Raw genomic sequence first — 17256 nt, 5'->3', positions numbered from 1 at the left:
AAATAGGTTGTTTCGACTCCTGCGCTGCCACGTGGAACACCAAATGAAAACAGCAAATGCACTGTGCAATCTTTGCACGATGGCACGCGAGCAATGCAAAACCTGCATTACGTACCAGAGCTTTGACACAAAGAACACATTCCGCAACATCGAATGTGAGAACACGGAGCGCTCCTTGCCTCTCCCCTTCTCGGCGTTATCGCGGATTTTGGTGGCTTGCCTTCGCCAGAAAGGGTCACTGTCCGCATCATTTTCGAGGGGGACGCCTAAGTATTATACTGGTATTTCTACCCAGCTGATATCTCTGAAAATAGACGGCTTGAACACCGAATTTCCGTGCCAGAAAGCGAGACACTTGAACCAACTGACGCTACTGCCTAAGTGAAGGCAGAACCTTTTAAATTGGTGCTACTCGCGTCCTGGCAAAACAAAGCAATATCGTCTGCGTAGGCAAGGGCACGGACTTCATATGACCCAAACAAAAACCCGCTGATATTAGTGTTTAGTCGAACTTCCTGTTGGGCTAGTTGCTTCATGATTCGAAAAAAAAATTCAGCGCAAACAAATCGACAGAAGACACATAAAGACCAGACAGGACTAGCATACAGTTACAACTGTGTTTATTTTGCAGAAAGCATTGAAGTATATGTGTCGACGCAACCAATTATCACCCTTATAAAAAAAATTTAAAAATGCTTGCTTTTTTAATTTTTGTTGAGCAAACGCTTGAGGCACCCTGTCGCACAGTGGCGGCTGGCCTTAAAGGGACACTGAAGTGATATGTAAACATTGCGGGATTACTTGCGCAAATTGTAGTCCGGAGTCCCCAGGCCATGTTTCGACCACTCTAGGCGCGTTTACGCGATTTAATTTAGTAGAAAAACTAATTCGAAAACGCTGTCCTCCTCTCTTTACGCTCGCCCATTTTCTGTGGCGTTTTCGTGTGACGTCAGGAGGGGATGAGCTATCAATTGGCTGCGCCACGGCTGCGCTACTGCACGGCTCCCCGGCCGACAGAGCCAGTCGGCCCAGCGTTTCGTCCGCCGGCCGCCGGCGGGTCGTCGCAATCAAGGAGGTTAAAAAAAATTGCTTGGTCGCAATTCGTTCGCTTAGTTGAAACGAAGCCAGGACACGTTTGTGAATGGAAGAATGTGCCTTTCTTTACTTGGTTTGTTTGTACACTGTATCTAGCTCCAAGTCAAGGTCGCTTCACACAAGCGCTGCACATGCGACGCTTCGCTGACTGGTACGCCAGTAGGAAAATATAAGGCCTCTTGAAGGCGGGACAAGAGTCAGCGAAGTCAATATAGGTACTAAGCAAATAAAATCAACTGATATTTTTACCGTACAGCGTAAAACTAGGGCGCGGGAAGTACGTTTTTGCGCTGGGCGAACAAGCACAGCGGTCAGCAGCGCGACTACGCATCTGCGAACGCTTTTCCGTCTACGAAATGCAATTGCTAGACGTGAGCTACTGTGGAAACTCGGGCGACGCTTACTGCACGATCGCAGTACAACAAATAGTCACCTAAGCGGCTTGAAATGCCAAAACTAAATAAAAGTGTAAACCGGTTGTACAATATATACCCTATATTAGCAAGGCATTTTCGTCCCGCTCTGTGGCCTAGCGGTCTGAGGCTCTAGGAATACACGGCGAATGTTTTGCGAGTGACGAGTTCGAATCCCCGCGGGTACGTGCTTTTTTTTTTTTTTTTTTAAGTTAACTTTTTTGTTTTCCGCCGATGTTTTCTATATTGAGTTCACCTTTTTTGGGGCCGCAACGTTCATGGCTACACGAACTAGTTCACAAAACGCGGGCAGGCTGGCACTGGCGCGCTAGCGAGTTCTCGTTGGCGTGCTGTTGCCATAAGCACCGACTGCTTGCAGGCAGTGGGCACAGGCCAGAATGAACAGACCCTTGGCCTGGTGCGAACACGCTTTTTACGATACAGGCATGAGGGAGGCAAGCTCCAAATATGGGGAAAAGCGCATGACATTTGGGCGTCTGCGGGTACGCGGAGGGCTTTCATGCACTGCGTAGGTCTCGGCTAGTGAATGCTACGACTACAAGCCGTCCTGGGAGGCTTATCTTGTGCATTTACAGCCGACAACATGGCAGAAGCGCGGTACGATGATTACTGAGATATTGAGAATGCCCATCCAACAAAGCCATTGGTTATGTTTTACAGAACCGAAACCGAAACTTGTGTGATTGCTAACCTTGGGCATCGTCCAATCACGGCGCCCCTCCTCTCAACGTCACAGCCTTAGTTGGTGCGGCCGCCGCAAACCGCGCATGGTAGTTTTTCTTCTTTCGCGCTTTGTAAAATAATTACCGATTTGTCAACCGTATAAACGATGAAAAGTGGGCTAATTTGAGCCAGTCTACGCAGTGCAAGCAAAAACGGGAGCTTGACAAATTCACTTCAGTGTCCCTTTAATTGGAGAGCTGACCAACTTGTTGAGCACCAAACTTGTACTGCAGTCCCTGTATTACATACGTACACCATCTCTGAGCATTTTGCCTACGTTTATGTGCTCAAGAATGTTTAACGGCAGTTCATGGGAGACTTTGTCGAACACTTTTTCGAGATCTATTTGTAGCATTGCTACGGTTGTTCTAGGCTGTTAGAACATTCAAGGATACTCCTCGGGCTACGTATGTATTGGTTACAATAGACCGAACCACGGAGTACAAGGGCCTTGGTGACATTTCTCCGTGACTCCGGCATGAACGAAACTCTGGGAAAGTTTGTTTTACCTTTGTACGTGTGCTTTGTGCGTGTATTTCTGCGCTTGTCGGTTTCTGTGTGCTTATGTACGTTTGTTAGTGTTCGTGTGAGTTTTTGTGTGTTCGCTTACTTCGCTCATTTTTACCCCTCGCATGTTCACATGGAGTAGCAAGCCAAGCTCGCTGCCAGGCTGACTTCTCTTCATCATTAAAGGCATCCCTCCTCCCTCCTCTCCTTTAATGCCACATGTTTAGCGTGGTCCGACTGTTTCTTTCACTACCGATTAAAAAGGGCAGCTAAGACCTTCATTTATACCTTATAGTCAACATTTGAAAGACTAGTGGCCGGTATGGTGACACATTTCGGGGTTTGATAGCACCTTCAGTTTTGGGAATGGGAACTGCAGGGGATAAAGAGAAAAATGGTGGTAGTCTATTGTTTTCGTACGCGTCAGCGCACACTTCACACAACACTGGGGTAACTGTGTATTTAAAGACCTTGTAAAAACACACGCCTAAGCCACCCGGGCCTGGCGTTTTCCAGGTATTTAATCGTCAATGGCACTCCTGATTTCACGTACGTTGATTCGCATCTCAAGGATAGCTTTGATGTCGTTCTCTATTGTAGGCATTAGGTTCAAAAATTCGTCTTTGAATTTATCTACGTAGACCTTGTGAGCAGGAAAGAGTGCTTCGAAAAACTCCTTTAAAGCATTCTCTATCTGTGCCTGGTCACCCGTCAGTATGCCACGGTTTTCAGTTTCGGTTATCCGATTTCCACACGCGTATCTTTTTTCTGCTCCACGCGGTCTCTTATTCGGCGCTACCCCCAAAAGCACATTTATCGCCCTTGCTTTTATCAGGGCACTATGGTACTTATCCCGGTCTATCTCTTCCAGCTGTGACTTTACTCTCCTAATCTCATCTTCATTTAACCCAGGTGCTTGACATTCTTCGTTAGTAAGTGACACGTGGTTTTTTCGCAGAAGTTGCTCTCTTTGCCGTTCAAGGTACATCCGAGCACTTGATTTTTCTAGCGCACTCATCTTTACTTCCTATCTGAAAATCTCCCATCTAAAGTTTCATGGCTGGTTTGCTCCTCTTCTAATAGCCGTATTTTTTCATTTACTTCAGTAGTGACTTCTTCCTCCTGCACTAATTTGCTACTTGTTTTCCAATGGCTCCAATTAAACGCGTTCGCTTTTTGTTTGCGCGTACAAAAGGGAAAGAGAAACCAGACAGCGGTCGCAAGACGACACGGGTGTCACGGAAGATCAGAGCACTCGGATAAGAGCTCGAGCGAAACATGCGCTTGATCAAAACGGGTATGGCTTCTACTACGGGTGGGCGATTGATCGATTAACCTTCCGATTAATCGATTAGTGCTTTAGCCGCGATTGATTTCTTAAACCGGTTGATCGGTTGAAGTCATGCGAGCAAGCTAAAACAAGACCGCCATGCTTCAACCACGCGAAAGCGTGTCGAGGATCACAGTGTTCAAGTAACCTGCCTGGCGTAACAACAGAAAACAAAGTAGGCTTAGAGATGATATTGATTACAACCAAAAGCTTATAGCCAAGGCAGACATGAAAATGGCTACTAATAATACGAATTTACACGGCACAAAAAGCGACAAGGTGGCATACCACCGTTTGGCAGTTGTATAAACTATCTATGGCGTAAGGAAGCCGCGATTAATAAATGTCCCTCCGCCATTACGGCGCGTGCATATGATCCTTATTCAATAAACAGTGCGAATGACAAGCGCGGTAATAAGCGTCCCGGCCACATCAGGTCATGATGATGACCTGCTTAACTCATTTGAAATGTCTTTGAACAGGCCGATGGCCATACTGATCTTATTTTTATTATTATACTTTATTATGAATATTAATAAATATCATGTTTGATCAATGCTCTTTTTAAACCAACGCAACTGATTAATGGGATTAAAAATTTTAACTGACGCTTAGCCCTAGGTTCTACCCTGAAAAGGAATGAACTGCGCCTCTCGCACGCTAAGCAGTGCACTCCAAACATCTTTCAAGCTATAATCTACTGCTGCTTCTTGCAACACCAGAATACTGGCGTCACGAAAAGGTTTGTCACTAAACTTGTAACGCGCACAGCATACATAATTAAAATCCCCAAGACAAATAACAATACGTTCAGTGTCTACTCGTGTACGGATGTTTTCAAAAAACACTTTTCCTTCTTCCCCTTTTCTAGGGACATACACAACTGCAACGCGCCAATCGCGCGACATAAATTTAAAATTACAGTTTATGAATCACCCTGCAACACATGCTGTGACGGTTTCAGTCATTACAACAAAACTGTTTATTAATACCATACACCCGTGACTCACGCAAACATGGTGGTGCGTGTTGAAAGTTTGCGCCTTGGCCTTCCCCCTCAGCTTTCGTTTCCTTTATCGCCACAACATCGACTTCTTTATTGGCAAACAGACAATACACTTGGTCTTGCCGTCGTATATCCGCTCTCCCATGCACATTGAGCATGACGATACGCACGGGATTTCTAAAATTTGGAATTTTAATGCAGAAATTGACTCAGGCAATACTCATTCGTTACGCGTTGAAAAAGTAAAACATCAAGACAGAGCAACGGGAGAAAACATGCGCATATGGGTACTATACTGGAAACCGCACATTACCACTGGTTTAATCTTTATATCACTTATCAAACTCTGGGAATTAGCAGAACAGGCATTTACAAAGGAACGAGTTGAGCGGAGAACAGCAAAGGTCGGATGATACCTGAAGTCACACATATATTTTCACGGCTGCTTGGCCGTGGCCGCCGTTCGCTCATACGGCGTAATGTTCGGCTTCAGTTTGAACAACGAGCGAAGAGTCAATAGCCCCTTAGAAGCAGGTTTGCAGTCGATAGTTGAGTTCTCCGTTGCCGCCTGCTCGTCTCGCTCGTGCCAGGGCGTTTCGTACCGAACCGTCTCCCACGCGCGCCTCACTGGCACCACTGTCCTTACGTCCGGCCTGGCACCACCGCCGGATCGCGTCACACTGGCTGGTCGTTGCCCCGTCCTCATCCCTGGTTGGAGGAGCCGAACTTCTTGGGGCTTCTGCACTGGACCACTGCGTCAGTTATTGCGGCGGGTCGCCTCCCGCGGCAAGCTTCTCCGTTTCCGTCGCATCCATGACAAGCTCGGACGAGCTGTCGCATGGTGCGGGGCCGGTGAAGGCGGCGTACGCCTGCGTGAACTGTGTCAATTCGTGGCCGAAGCGGCGGGAAACAGCGCAAGAAGGCCGCTTGCAGCCACGCCGCATGTGCACCGAGCCTGGGCAGCGAAGGCACTGCGGGGCCTTGCCGTGGGAGCGATCACGACCGCTAACTCGCCCGCCACTCAGAGCTGGTGCGGCAAGTCCCCAGCCCTCACGTCCACGCTGAGCTTGAGGGTCACGGACCGCGCCGTCCAACCGTTGTGGTGGAACCTTGCAACCTCCAACGCTTCCTGGTAGCGTCGGTAACTCTGCCGTAGGGGGCAAGGGGCAACACGACGGTCTTCGTCGGTCACATTGTGTAGCAACCAATGCAACTTCAGCCGGAGGTCCTGGTTGGCTGTGTTGATGACAAAACACTGCTTCCCTTCACAAGCTCTCACACTCTTCGCTTCGAGCATCTTCTTCACAGCGTACTCCGTCTTGAAAGTCACTGCCCAAACATGACCCATTTGAAACGTTCCCAAGGCAAGCACCTGGGGAAGCAATTGCAGGCGAGCCAAAGTATCGCGAAAAACTTCCACGCGATACGGACGGGCGCTCAAATATTTGTGCAAAATAACAGTATTACAAACAAATCGACCAATCGCCTTAACCACTCGGCCACGACTGCCCCGGCAGTAACGGATTACATGTGCTCCGGATCGTTCGGTCCGTTCCCCTTTTCCTCTGAACTCGCCACCCGCCGCGTTCTGTGCGGGATTGAGGGCGAGACCCTCACGTCAACCATTTCGAGGATGTAAAAGTGCTGTAAAAGAAACAGCAACCAACGATAACTCCCAAGAACAAAAATGGCAAAACGTGGACGCAGCCGGCAGGATTCGAACATGCGCGGGAATATCCCAATGGATTTCAAGTCCATCGCCTTAACCACTCGGCCACGACTGCCCCGGCAGTAACGGATTACATGTGCTCCGGATCGTTCGGTCCGTTCCCCTTTTCCTCTGAACTCGCCACCCGCCACGTTCTGTGCGGGATTGATGGCGAGGCCCTCACGTAAACCATTTCGAGGATGTAAAAGTGCTGTAAAAGAAACAGAAACCAACGATAACTCCCAAGAACAAAAATGGCAAAACAGGGACGCAGCCGGCAGGATTCGAACATGCACGGGAATATCCCAATGAATTTCAAGTCCATCGCCTTAACCACTCGGCCACGACTGCCCCGGCAGTAATGGATTACATGTGCTCCGGATCGTTCGGTCCGTTCCCCTTTTCCTCTGAACTCGCCACCCGCCGCGTTCTGTGCGGGATTGAGGGCGAGACCCTCACGTCAACCATTTAGAGGATGTAAAAGTGCTGTAAAAGAAACAGCAACCAACGATAACTCTCAAGAACAAAAAAAAAATCGCGCCAATCCACCCCGTGAATGTGGTTGGAAAGCAAAGCTGTAAACAGCACCCATAACGATTACTCATGCGCCGTCACTTAAAATCACTCACATCGCTCTACAAATAGTATAACCAGAGAGAAGTGAAATGCACTTAACCACACCATTTATTACTTCACAGAGATATTCTTGGTAAAGTTAAATCAATGCATGATGCATGAACGGTGTTTGGTTGAGTTGTAAAAGTTTCCACAAGAGTGGAAACTTTTTTTTTATAAAATCAAAGTAAGCTCCAACCCGGTGTTAGACGATCTGACTTCTCCGTCTCTGCGTCGCGGACGGAGGCAACGAGACTTGCGGCTGAGAAGGAGGAGGAAAAAATACTTCTGTTCAGATTTCTGAACGGCCCAGAGTGCAGCCCTGGGGAGTGATTCCTTCTTCTGTGGTGCCCATATGCAGTCCGCGCGGCCTGTGTATTGTCCACCCGCTGAAGCTGGGTAGGTAGAGAGGGCCTGGACAGCAGCATCTCCCATTGCTCTAGTTGGGTAGTTGACGGAAAGAGAGGAGGGTGCTGAGGGCTAAAGTCGCACACCCCGATTACGGGGCGGAGTATTCCTACTTCTGAGAAAAATTTACATTCAGCGTCGTAGCGATTCGGATGCATTACGTGAAGACGCGTAGGCTGTGGGAAGCTTGGAGCCCGGATTGTATGAGCCGCGGGGTAGTTTGTTCTCTGGAAAAGTCAGGGTAAGGCGAAGGTGCGGTCTGTCTCAGAAGGCGATAATGCTGGATTATCTCCCTGGACGTGACAAGCGGGTGACTGTCCTCGTGCAGCTCCTTAGCATGGGAGGTAAAAGCGCAGGCTTGTTGGGTGGGCGTATTTGTTGCCCTCCATTGAAGCGTGAGGAGGTGTCCAGATGAGCTGAATGGAACCGTTTGGGGAGTGTTTTTTTAGCACGCACAGTGCAGGTCAGGACACCCAACCCGACTGGTAATTCCAGTAGGCTTGCTGGGAATGGGTGACTACCCTCCGAACCCCTGGTTGAGTGAGAGCCAAGGTGATGGCTGCCTCTTCTGGTGCCGTCATTTGTTGGGTCCTAAGCGAGGTACACGCAAGGAGGTTGGTTCCTGAGGTAGCCACGATGATGGCGTGTTGCTGCCCTCGATGTTTGGAGGCGTCTGTGTAGATAACTGCATGATCCCCACCGAGGGTGGTGTTTAGCGCTTGAGCCCATGCTTTTCGTTGACCCTCGTCATGTGAGGGGTTCATATTTCTAAGCAAAGGGAGCATCTTTAGTTTTAGTCGCCAAGAGTCTGGGAGTACGTCAAGCGGAGTGACATTCTGGGCTGCCCAGCCAATCTGGTGAAGCATGCGGTTACCCACCGCAGTTCTGAGTCGGACCTTCTGGTTAGAAAGATGGCCTTCGATCAGCTCTTCCACCGTGTTGTGGAGCCCGTGCTTAGCAGCCTCAGTGTGGACGCACTCTTGAGAAGACCAATGGCCTGCTCAACCGCCTTTCTAATCATTATATAAAGCATCTCTATGTCTTCCTCGTCGAGAAGAAGATAGGGGTTTGTCGTAAGTAACTCTCGAGAGGACAAAAGCTTCAATTAATCGAAAGGTACCGGATTCTTTTAGGCCTCGCTTCTTGGTGGCAACTCGCCTGATCATGTGTATGATTAGATTAATGCTGTTTTTGAGGCGCTGCAAGGAGACGTCACTCTTGGTGTTGGCCTGGAAATGTAGGCCCAGGATCTTGATGCTGGGGTTTGGAGTGATGGCCTGGTCATCAAGGAGTATTTGAATGTATTCTTTGATTTGGCGTCAGGGCGGACAACAAGGAGCTGTGATTTTCTACGTGAACACTGGAGGCCACAGGCTTTAGCACATTGTCGTACTAAAAGTGAAATTCCATGGATTGGTGTGAGCTTCCTTTAATTTTTGTAACCCTTAGCACATGAGCAGGATGCGCACAGGGCCGGGCGTGAGTGGTCGCGTGACGCTTTCAAGTGGCCTTCAGCGAGAACGCAGCGGGTAAACCCGTAGACGTGCTTGGCCAGTACACCATTTGTCTTCCGGTGTTCGCGTGGGCTCGTAGCTAAATCGGTAAGACAACGGGCTCTCGCTTTGTTAGTCTATTAGTTCCGAGTTCGATTCCCGGCGGTGCCAGTAAATACTTTTATTTGTTCGCTGGAGTTTTCTGGTGACACCAACGGTCGCGAAAGAACCCTTGGGGGGTAGAGGTAGAAAGCTTTGCTTTAAAATGGCAAAACGTGGACGCAGCCGGCAGGATTCGAACCTGCGCGGAAATATCCCAATGGATTTCAAGTCCATCGCCTCAACCACTCGGCCACGACTGCCCCGGCAGTAACGGATTATATGTGCTCCGGATCGTTCGGTCCGTTCCCCTTTTCCTCTGAACTCGCCACCCGCCACGTTCTGTGCGGGATTGAGGGCGAGACCCTCACGTCAATCATTTAGAGCATGTAAAAGTGCTGTAAAAGAAACAGCAACCAACGATAACTCTCAAGAACAAAAATGGCAAAACGTGGACGCAGCCCGCAGGATTCCAGCCTGCGCGGGAATATCCCAATGGATTTCAAGTCCATCGCCATAACCACTCGGCCACGACTGCCCCGGCAGTAACGGATTACATGTGCTCCGGATCGTTCGGTCCGTTCCCCTTTTCCTCTGAACTCGCCACCCGCCACGTTCTGTGCGGGATTGATGGCGAGGCCCTTACGTAAACCATTTCGAGGATGTAAAAGTGCTGTAAAAGAAACAGAAACCAACGATAACTCCCAAGAACAAAAATGGCAAAACGGGGACGCAGCCGGCAGGATTCGAAACTGCGCGGGAATATCCCAATGGATTTCAAGTCCATCGCCTTAACCACTCGGCCACGACTGCCCCGGCAGTAACAGATTACATGTGCTCCGGATCGTTCGGTCCGTTCCCCTTTTCCTCTGAACTCGCCACCCGCCGCGTTCTGGGCGGGATTGATGGCGAGGCCCTTACGTAAACCATTTCGAGGATGTAAAAGCGCTGTAAAAGAAACAGAAACCAACGATAACTCCCAAGAACAAAAATGGCAAAACGTGGACGCAGCCCGCAGGATTCCAGCCTGCGCGGGAATATCCCAATGGATTTCAAGTCCATCGCCATAACCACTCGGCCACGACTGTCCCGGCAGTAACGGATTACATGTGCTCCGGATCGTTCGGTCCGTTCCCCTTTTCCTCTGAACTCGCCACCCGCCACGTTCTGTGCGGGATTGATGGCGAGGCCCTTACGTAAACCATTTCGAGGATGTAAAAGTGCTGTAAAAGAAACAGAAACCAACGATAACTCCCAAGAACAAAAATGGCAAAACGGGGACGCAGCCGGCAGGATTCGAAACTGCGCGGGAATATCCCAATGGATTTCAAGTCCATCGCCTTAACCACTCGGCCACGACTGCCCCGGCAGTAACAGATTACATGTGCTCCGGATCGTTCGGTCCGTTCCCCTTTTCCTCTGAACTCGCCACCCGCCGCGTTCTGTGCGGGATTGGTGGCGAAGACCTCACGTAAACTATTTCGAGGATGTAAAAGCGCTGTAAAAGAAACAGAAACCAACGATAACTCCCAAGAACAAAAATGGCAAAACGTGGACGCAGCCCGCAGGATTCCAGCCTGCGCGGGAATATCCCAATGGATTTCAAGTCCATCGCCATAACCACTCGGCCACGACTGTCCCGGCAGTAACGGATTACATGTGCTCCGGATCGTTCGGTCCGTTCCCCTTTTCCTCTGAACTCGCCACCCGCCGCGTTCTGTGCGGGATTGGTGGCGAAGACCTCACGTAAACTATTTCGAGGATGTAAAAGCGCTGTAAAAGAAACAGAAACCAACGATAACTCCCAAGAACAAAAATGGCAAAACGTGGACGCAGCCCGCAGGATTCCAGCCTGCGCGGGAATATCCCAATGGATTTCAAGTAAATCGCCATAACCACTCGGCCACGACTGTCCCGGCAGTAACGGATTACATGTGCTCCGGATCGTTCGGTCCGTTCCCCTTTTCCTCTGAACTCGCCACCCGCCACGTTCTGTGCGGGATTGATGGCGAGGCCCTTACGTAAACCATTTCGAGGATGTAAAAGTGCTGTAAAAGAAACAGAAACCAACGATAACTCCCAAGAACAAAAATGGCAAAACGTGGACGCAGCCCGCAGGATTCCAGCCTGCGCGGGAATATCCCAATGGATTTCAAGTCCATCGCCATAACCACTCGGCCACGACTGTCCCGGCAGTAACGGATTACATGTGCTCCGGATCGTTCGGTCCGTTCCCCTTTTCCTCTGAACTCGCCACCCGCCGCGTTCTGTGCGGGATTGGTGGCGAAGACCTCACGTAAACTATTTCGAGGATGTAAAAGCGCTGTAAAAGAAACAGAAACCAACGATAACTCCCAAGAACAAAAATGGCAAAACGTGGACGCAGCCCGCAGGATTCCAGCCTGCGCGGGAATATCCCAATGGATTTCAAGTAAATCGCCATAACCACTCGGCCACGACTGTCCCGGCAGTAACGGATTACATGTGCTCCGGATCGTTCGGTCCGTTCCCCTTTTCCTCTGAACTCGCCACCCGCCACGTTCTGTGCGGGATTGATGGCGAGGCCCTTACGTAAACCATTTCGAGGATGTAAAAGTGCTGTAAAAGAAACAGAAACCAACGATAACTCCCAAGAACAAAAATGGCAAAACGTGGACGCAGCCCGCAGGATTCCAGCCTGCGCGGGAATATCCCAATGGATTTCAAGTCCATCGCCATAACCACTCGGCCACGACTGTCCCGGCAGTAACGGATTACATGTGCTCCGGATCGTTCGGTCCGTTCCCCTTTTCCTCTGAACTCGCCACCCGCCACGTTCTGTGCGGGATTGATGGCGAGGCCCTTACGTAAACCATTTCGAGGATGTAAAAGCGCTGTAAAAGAAACAGAAACCAACGATAACTCCCAAGAACAAAAATGGCAAAACGTGGACGCAGCCCGCAGGATTCCAGCCTGCGCGGGAATATCCCAATGGATTTCAAGTCCATCGCCATAACCACTCGGCCACGACTGTCCCGGCAGTAACGGATTACATGTGCTCCGGATCGTTCGGTCCGTTCCCCTTTTCCTCTGAACTCGCCACCCGCCGCGTTCTGGGCGGGATTGATGGCGAGGCCCTTACGTAAACCATTTCGAGGATGTAAAAGCGCTGTAAAAGAAACAGAAACCAACGATAACTCCCAAGAACAAAAATGGCAAAACGTGGACGCAGCCCGCAGGATTCCAGCCTGCGCGGGAATATCCCAATGGATTTCAAGTCCATCGCCATAACCACTCGGCCACGACTGTCCCGGCAGTAACGGATTACATGTGCTCCGGATCGTTCGGTCCGTTCCCCTTTTCCTCTGAACTCGCCACCCGCCGCGTTCTGGGCGGGATTGATGGCGAGGCCCTTACGTAAACCATTTCGAGGATGTAAAAGCGCTGTAAAAGAAACAGAAACCAACGATAACTCCCAAGAACAAAAATGGCAAAACGTGGACGCAGCCCGCAGGATTCCAGCCTGCGCGGGAATATCCCAATGGATTTCAAGTCCATCGCCATAACCACTCGGCCACGACTGTCCCGGCAGTAACGGATTACATGTGCTCCGGATCGTTCGGTCCGTTCCCCTTTTCCTCTGAACTCGCCACCCGCCGCGTTCTGGGCGGGATTGATGGCGAGGCCCTTACGTAAACCATTTCGAGGATGTAAAAGCGCTGTAAAAGAAACAGAAACCAACGATAACTCCCAAGAACAAAAATGGCAAAACGGGGACGCAGCCGGCAGGATTCGAACCTGCGCGGGAATATCCCAATGGATTTCAAGTCCATCGCCTTAACCACTCGGCCACGACTGCCCCGACAGTAACGGATTACATGTGCTCCGGATCGTTCGGTCCGTTCCCCTTTTCCTCTGAACTCGCCACCCGCCGCGTTCTGGGCGGGATTGATGGCGAGGCCCTTACGTAAACCATTTCGAGGATGTAAAAGTGCTGTAAAAGAAACAGAAACCAACGATAACTCCCAAGAACAAAAATGGCAAAACGGGGACGCAGCCGGCAGGATTCGAACCTGCGCGGGAATATCCCAATGGATTTCAAGTCCATCGCCTTAACCACTCGGCCACGACTGCCCCGACAGTAACGGATTACATGTGCTCCGGATCGTTCGGTCCGTTCCCCTTTTCCTCTGAACTCGCCACCCGCCGCGTTCTGGGCGGGATTGATGGCGAGGCCCTTACGTAAACCATTTCGAGGATGTAAAAGCGCTGTAAAAGAAACAAAAACCAACGATAACTCCCAAGAACAAAAATGGCAAAACGTGGACGCAGCCCGCAGGATTCCAGCCTGCGCGGGAATATCCCAATGGATTTCAAGTCCATCGCCATAACCACTCGGCCACGACTGTCCCGGCAGTAACGGATTACATGTGCTCCGGATCGTTCGGTCCGTTCCCCTTTTCCTCTGAACTCGCCACCCGCCGCGTTCTGGGCGGGATTGATGGCGAGGCCCTTACGTAAACCATTTCGAGGATGTAAAAGCGCTGTAAAAGAAACAGAAACCAACGATAACTCCCAAGAACAAAAATGGCAAAACGTGGACGCAGCCCGCAGGATTCCAGCCTGCGCGGGAATATCCCAATGGATTTCAAGTCAATCGCCATAACCACTCGGCCACGACTGTCCCGGCAGTAACGGATTACATGTGCTCCGGATCGTTCGGTCCGTTCCCCTTTTCCTCTGAACTCGCCACCCGCCACGTTCTGTGCGGGATTGATGGCGAGGCCCTTACGTAAACCATTTCGAGGATGTAAAAGTGCTGTAAAAGAAACAGAAACCAACGATAACTCCCAAGAACAAAAATGGCAAAACGGGGACGCAGCCGGCAGGATTCGAAACTGCGCGGGAATATCCCAATGGATTTCAAGTCCATCGCCTTAACCACTCGGCCACGACTGCCCCGGCAGTAACAGATTACATGTGCTCCGGATCGTTCGGTCCGTTCCCCTTTTCCTCTGAACTCGCCACCCGCCGCGTTCTGTGCGGGATTGGTGGCGAAGACCTCACGTAAACTATTTCGAGGATGTAAAAGCGCTGTAAAAGAAACAGAAACCAACGATAACTCCCAAGAACAAAAATGGCAAAACGTGGACGCAGTCCGCAGGATTCCAGCCTGCGCGGGAATATCCCAATGGATTTCAAGTCCATCGCCATAACCACTCGGCCACGACTGTCCCGGCAGTAACGGATTACATGTGCTCCGGATCGTTCGGTCCGTTCCCCTTTTCCTCTGAACTCGCCACCCGCCGCGTTCTGTGCGGGATTGGTGGCGAAGACCTCTCGTAAACTATTTCGAGGATGTAAAAGCGCTGTAAAAGAAACAGAAACCAACGATAACTCCCAAGAACAAAAATGGCAAAACGTGGACGCAGCCCGCAGGATTCCAGCCTGCGCGGGAATATCCCAATGGATTTCAAGTCCATCGCCATAACCACTCGGCCACGACTGTCCCGGCAGTAACGGATTACATGTGCTCCGGATCGTTCGGTCCGTTCCCCTTTTCCTCTGAACTCGCCACCCGCCACGTTCTGTGCGGGATTGATGGCGAGGCCCTTACGTAAACCATTTCGAGGATGTAAAAGTGCTGTAAAAGAAACAGAAACCAACGATAACTCCCAAGAACAAAAATGGCAAAACGGGGACGCAGCCGGCAGGATTCGAAACTGCGCGGGAATATCCCAATGGATTTCAAGTCCATCGCCTTAACCACTCGGCCACGACTGCCCCGGCAGTAACACATTACATGTGCTCCGGATCGTTCGGTCCGTTCCCCTTTTCCTCTGAACTCGCCACCCGCCACGTTCTGTGCGGGATTGATGGCGAGGCCCTTACGTAAACCATTTCGAGGATGTAAAAGCGCTGTAAAAGAAACAGAAACCAACGATAACTCCCAAGAACAAAAATGGCAAAACGTGGACGCAGCCCGCAGGATTCCAGCCTGCGCGGGAATATCCCAATGGATTTCAAGTCCATCGCCATAACCACTCGGCCACGACTGTCCCGGCAGTAACGGATTACATGTGCTCCGGATCGTTCGGTCCCTTCCCCTTTTCCTCTGAACTCGCCACCCGCCGCGTTCTGGGCGGGATTGATGGCGAGGCCCTTACGTAAACCATTTCGAGGATGTAAAAGCGCTGTAAAAGAAACAGAAACCAACGATAACTCCCAAGAACAAAAATGGCAAAACGTGGACGCAGCCCGCAGGATTCCAGCCTGCGCGGGAATATCCCAATGGATTTCAAGTCCATTGCCATAACCACTCGGCCACGACTGTCCCGGCAGTAACGGATTACATGTGCTCCGGATCGTTCGGTCCGTTCCCCTTTTCCTCTGAACTCGCCACCCGCCACGTTCTGTGCGGGATTGATGGATTGATGGCGAGGCCCTTACGTAAACCATTTCGAGGATGTAAAAGTGCTGTAAAAGAAACAGAAACCAACGATAACTCCCAAGAACAAAAATGGCAAAACGGGGACGCAGCCGGCAGGATTCGAAACTGCGCGGGAATATCCCAATGGATTTCAAGTCCATCGCCTTAACCACTCGGCCACGACTGCCCCGGAAGTAACAGATTACATGTGCTCCGGATCGTTCGGTCCGTTCCCCTTTTCCTCTGAACTCGCCACCCGCCGCGTTCTGTGCGGGATTGGTGGCGAAGACCTCACGTAAACTATTTCGAGGATGTAAAAGCGCTGTAAAAGAAACAGAAACCAACGATAACTCCCAAGAACAAAAATGGCAAAACGGGGACGCAGCCGGCAGGATTCGAACCTGCGCGGGAATATCCCAATGGATTTCAAGTCCATCGCCTTAACCACTCGGCCACGACTGCCCCGGCAGTAACAGATTACATGTGCTCCGGATCGTTCGGTCCGTTCCCCTTTTCCTCTGAACTCGCCACCCGCCGCGTTCTGTGCGGGATTGGTGGCGAAGACCTCACGTAAACTATTTCGAGGATGTAAAAGCGCTGTAAAAGAAACAGAAACCAACGATAACTCCCAAGAACAAAAATGGCAAAACGGGGACGCAGCCGGCAGGATTCGAACCTGCGCGGGAATACCCCAACGGATTTCAAGTCCATCGCCTTAACCACTCGGCCACGACTGCCCCGACAGTAACGGATTACATGTGCTCCGGATCGTTCGGTCCGTTCCCCTTTTCCTCAAAAACTCGCCACCCGCCGCGTTCTGGGCGGGATTGATGGCGAGACCCTCACGTAAACCATTTCGAGGATGTAAAAGTGCTGTAAAAGAAACAGAAACCAACGATAACTCCCAAGAACAAAAATGGCAAAACGGGGACGCAGCCGGCAGGATTCGAACCTGCGCGGGAATATCCCAATGGATTTCAAGTCCATCGCCTTAACCACTCGGCCACGACTGCCCCGGCAGTAACAGATTACATGTGCTCCGGATCATTCGGTCCGTTCCCCTTTTCCTCTGAACTCGCCACCCGCCGCGTTCTGTGCGGGATTGGTGGCGAAGGCCTCACGTAAACTATTTCGAGGATGTAAAAGCGCTGTAAAAGAAACAGAAACCAACGATAACTCCCAAGAACAAAAATGGCAAAACGGGGACGCAGCCGGCAGGATTCGAACATGCGCGGGAATACCCCAACGGATTTCAAGTCCATCGCCTTAACCACTCGGCCACGACTGCCCCGACAGTAACGGATTACATGTGCTCCGGATCGTTCGGTCCGTTCCCCTTTTCCTCAAAAACTCGCCACCCGCCGCGTTCTGGGCGGGATTGATGGCGAGACCCTCACGTAAACCATTTCGAGGATGTAAAAGTGCTGTA

The 17256-nt window shown here is 50.7% G+C and overlaps 1 protein-coding gene and 15 non-coding genes across 16 annotated transcripts in view; all 16 read right to left on the bottom strand.

Annotated features, from left to right (window-relative positions):
- The window catches only part of LOC144145809 (neprilysin-1-like), a gene marked incomplete in the record, with an annotated part of 116429 nt that overhangs the window by 67431 nt on the left and 31742 nt on the right, over window positions 1-17256 (bottom strand).
- Window positions 6798-6879, bottom strand: Trnas-uga (transfer RNA serine (anticodon UGA)). Its single transcript has one exon. It is a non-coding gene; the product is annotated as a tRNA-Ser (tRNA).
- Window positions 7073-7154, bottom strand: Trnas-uga (transfer RNA serine (anticodon UGA)). The gene has a single exon. It is a non-coding gene; the product is annotated as a tRNA-Ser (tRNA).
- Trnas-uga (transfer RNA serine (anticodon UGA)) lies at window positions 9600-9681 on the bottom strand. Its single transcript has one exon. It is a non-coding gene; the product is annotated as a tRNA-Ser (tRNA).
- Window positions 9875-9956, bottom strand: Trnas-uga (transfer RNA serine (anticodon UGA)). The gene has a single exon. It is a non-coding gene; the product is annotated as a tRNA-Ser (tRNA).
- On the bottom strand, window positions 10150-10231 carry Trnas-uga (transfer RNA serine (anticodon UGA)). The gene has a single exon. It is a non-coding gene; the product is annotated as a tRNA-Ser (tRNA).
- On the bottom strand, window positions 10700-10781 carry Trnas-uga (transfer RNA serine (anticodon UGA)). The gene has a single exon. It is a non-coding gene; the product is annotated as a tRNA-Ser (tRNA).
- Trnas-uga (transfer RNA serine (anticodon UGA)) lies at window positions 13175-13256 on the bottom strand. Its single transcript has one exon. It is a non-coding gene; the product is annotated as a tRNA-Ser (tRNA).
- On the bottom strand, window positions 13450-13531 carry Trnas-uga (transfer RNA serine (anticodon UGA)). The gene has a single exon. It is a non-coding gene; the product is annotated as a tRNA-Ser (tRNA).
- On the bottom strand, window positions 14275-14356 carry Trnas-uga (transfer RNA serine (anticodon UGA)). The gene has a single exon. It is a non-coding gene; the product is annotated as a tRNA-Ser (tRNA).
- Window positions 15100-15181, bottom strand: Trnas-uga (transfer RNA serine (anticodon UGA)). Its single transcript has one exon. It is a non-coding gene; the product is annotated as a tRNA-Ser (tRNA).
- Window positions 15933-16014, bottom strand: Trnas-uga (transfer RNA serine (anticodon UGA)). Its single transcript has one exon. It is a non-coding gene; the product is annotated as a tRNA-Ser (tRNA).
- Trnas-uga (transfer RNA serine (anticodon UGA)) lies at window positions 16208-16289 on the bottom strand. The gene has a single exon. It is a non-coding gene; the product is annotated as a tRNA-Ser (tRNA).
- Window positions 16483-16564, bottom strand: Trnas-uga (transfer RNA serine (anticodon UGA)). Its single transcript has one exon. It is a non-coding gene; the product is annotated as a tRNA-Ser (tRNA).
- Trnas-uga (transfer RNA serine (anticodon UGA)) lies at window positions 16759-16840 on the bottom strand. The gene has a single exon. It is a non-coding gene; the product is annotated as a tRNA-Ser (tRNA).
- Window positions 17034-17115, bottom strand: Trnas-uga (transfer RNA serine (anticodon UGA)). The gene has a single exon. It is a non-coding gene; the product is annotated as a tRNA-Ser (tRNA).

Source organism: Haemaphysalis longicornis, unplaced genomic scaffold, assembly GCF_048455015.1.
Source record: "Haemaphysalis longicornis isolate Haplotype H1 unplaced genomic scaffold, Haemaphysalis longicornis Haplotype H1 scaffold_7, whole genome shotgun sequence".
In the NCBI taxonomy this organism is placed as follows: Eukaryota; Metazoa; Arthropoda; class Arachnida; order Ixodida; family Ixodidae; genus Haemaphysalis; species Haemaphysalis longicornis.
Note: the sequence above shows the minus strand (reverse complement) of the source record. Positions and strands in the feature narration are given on the sequence as shown.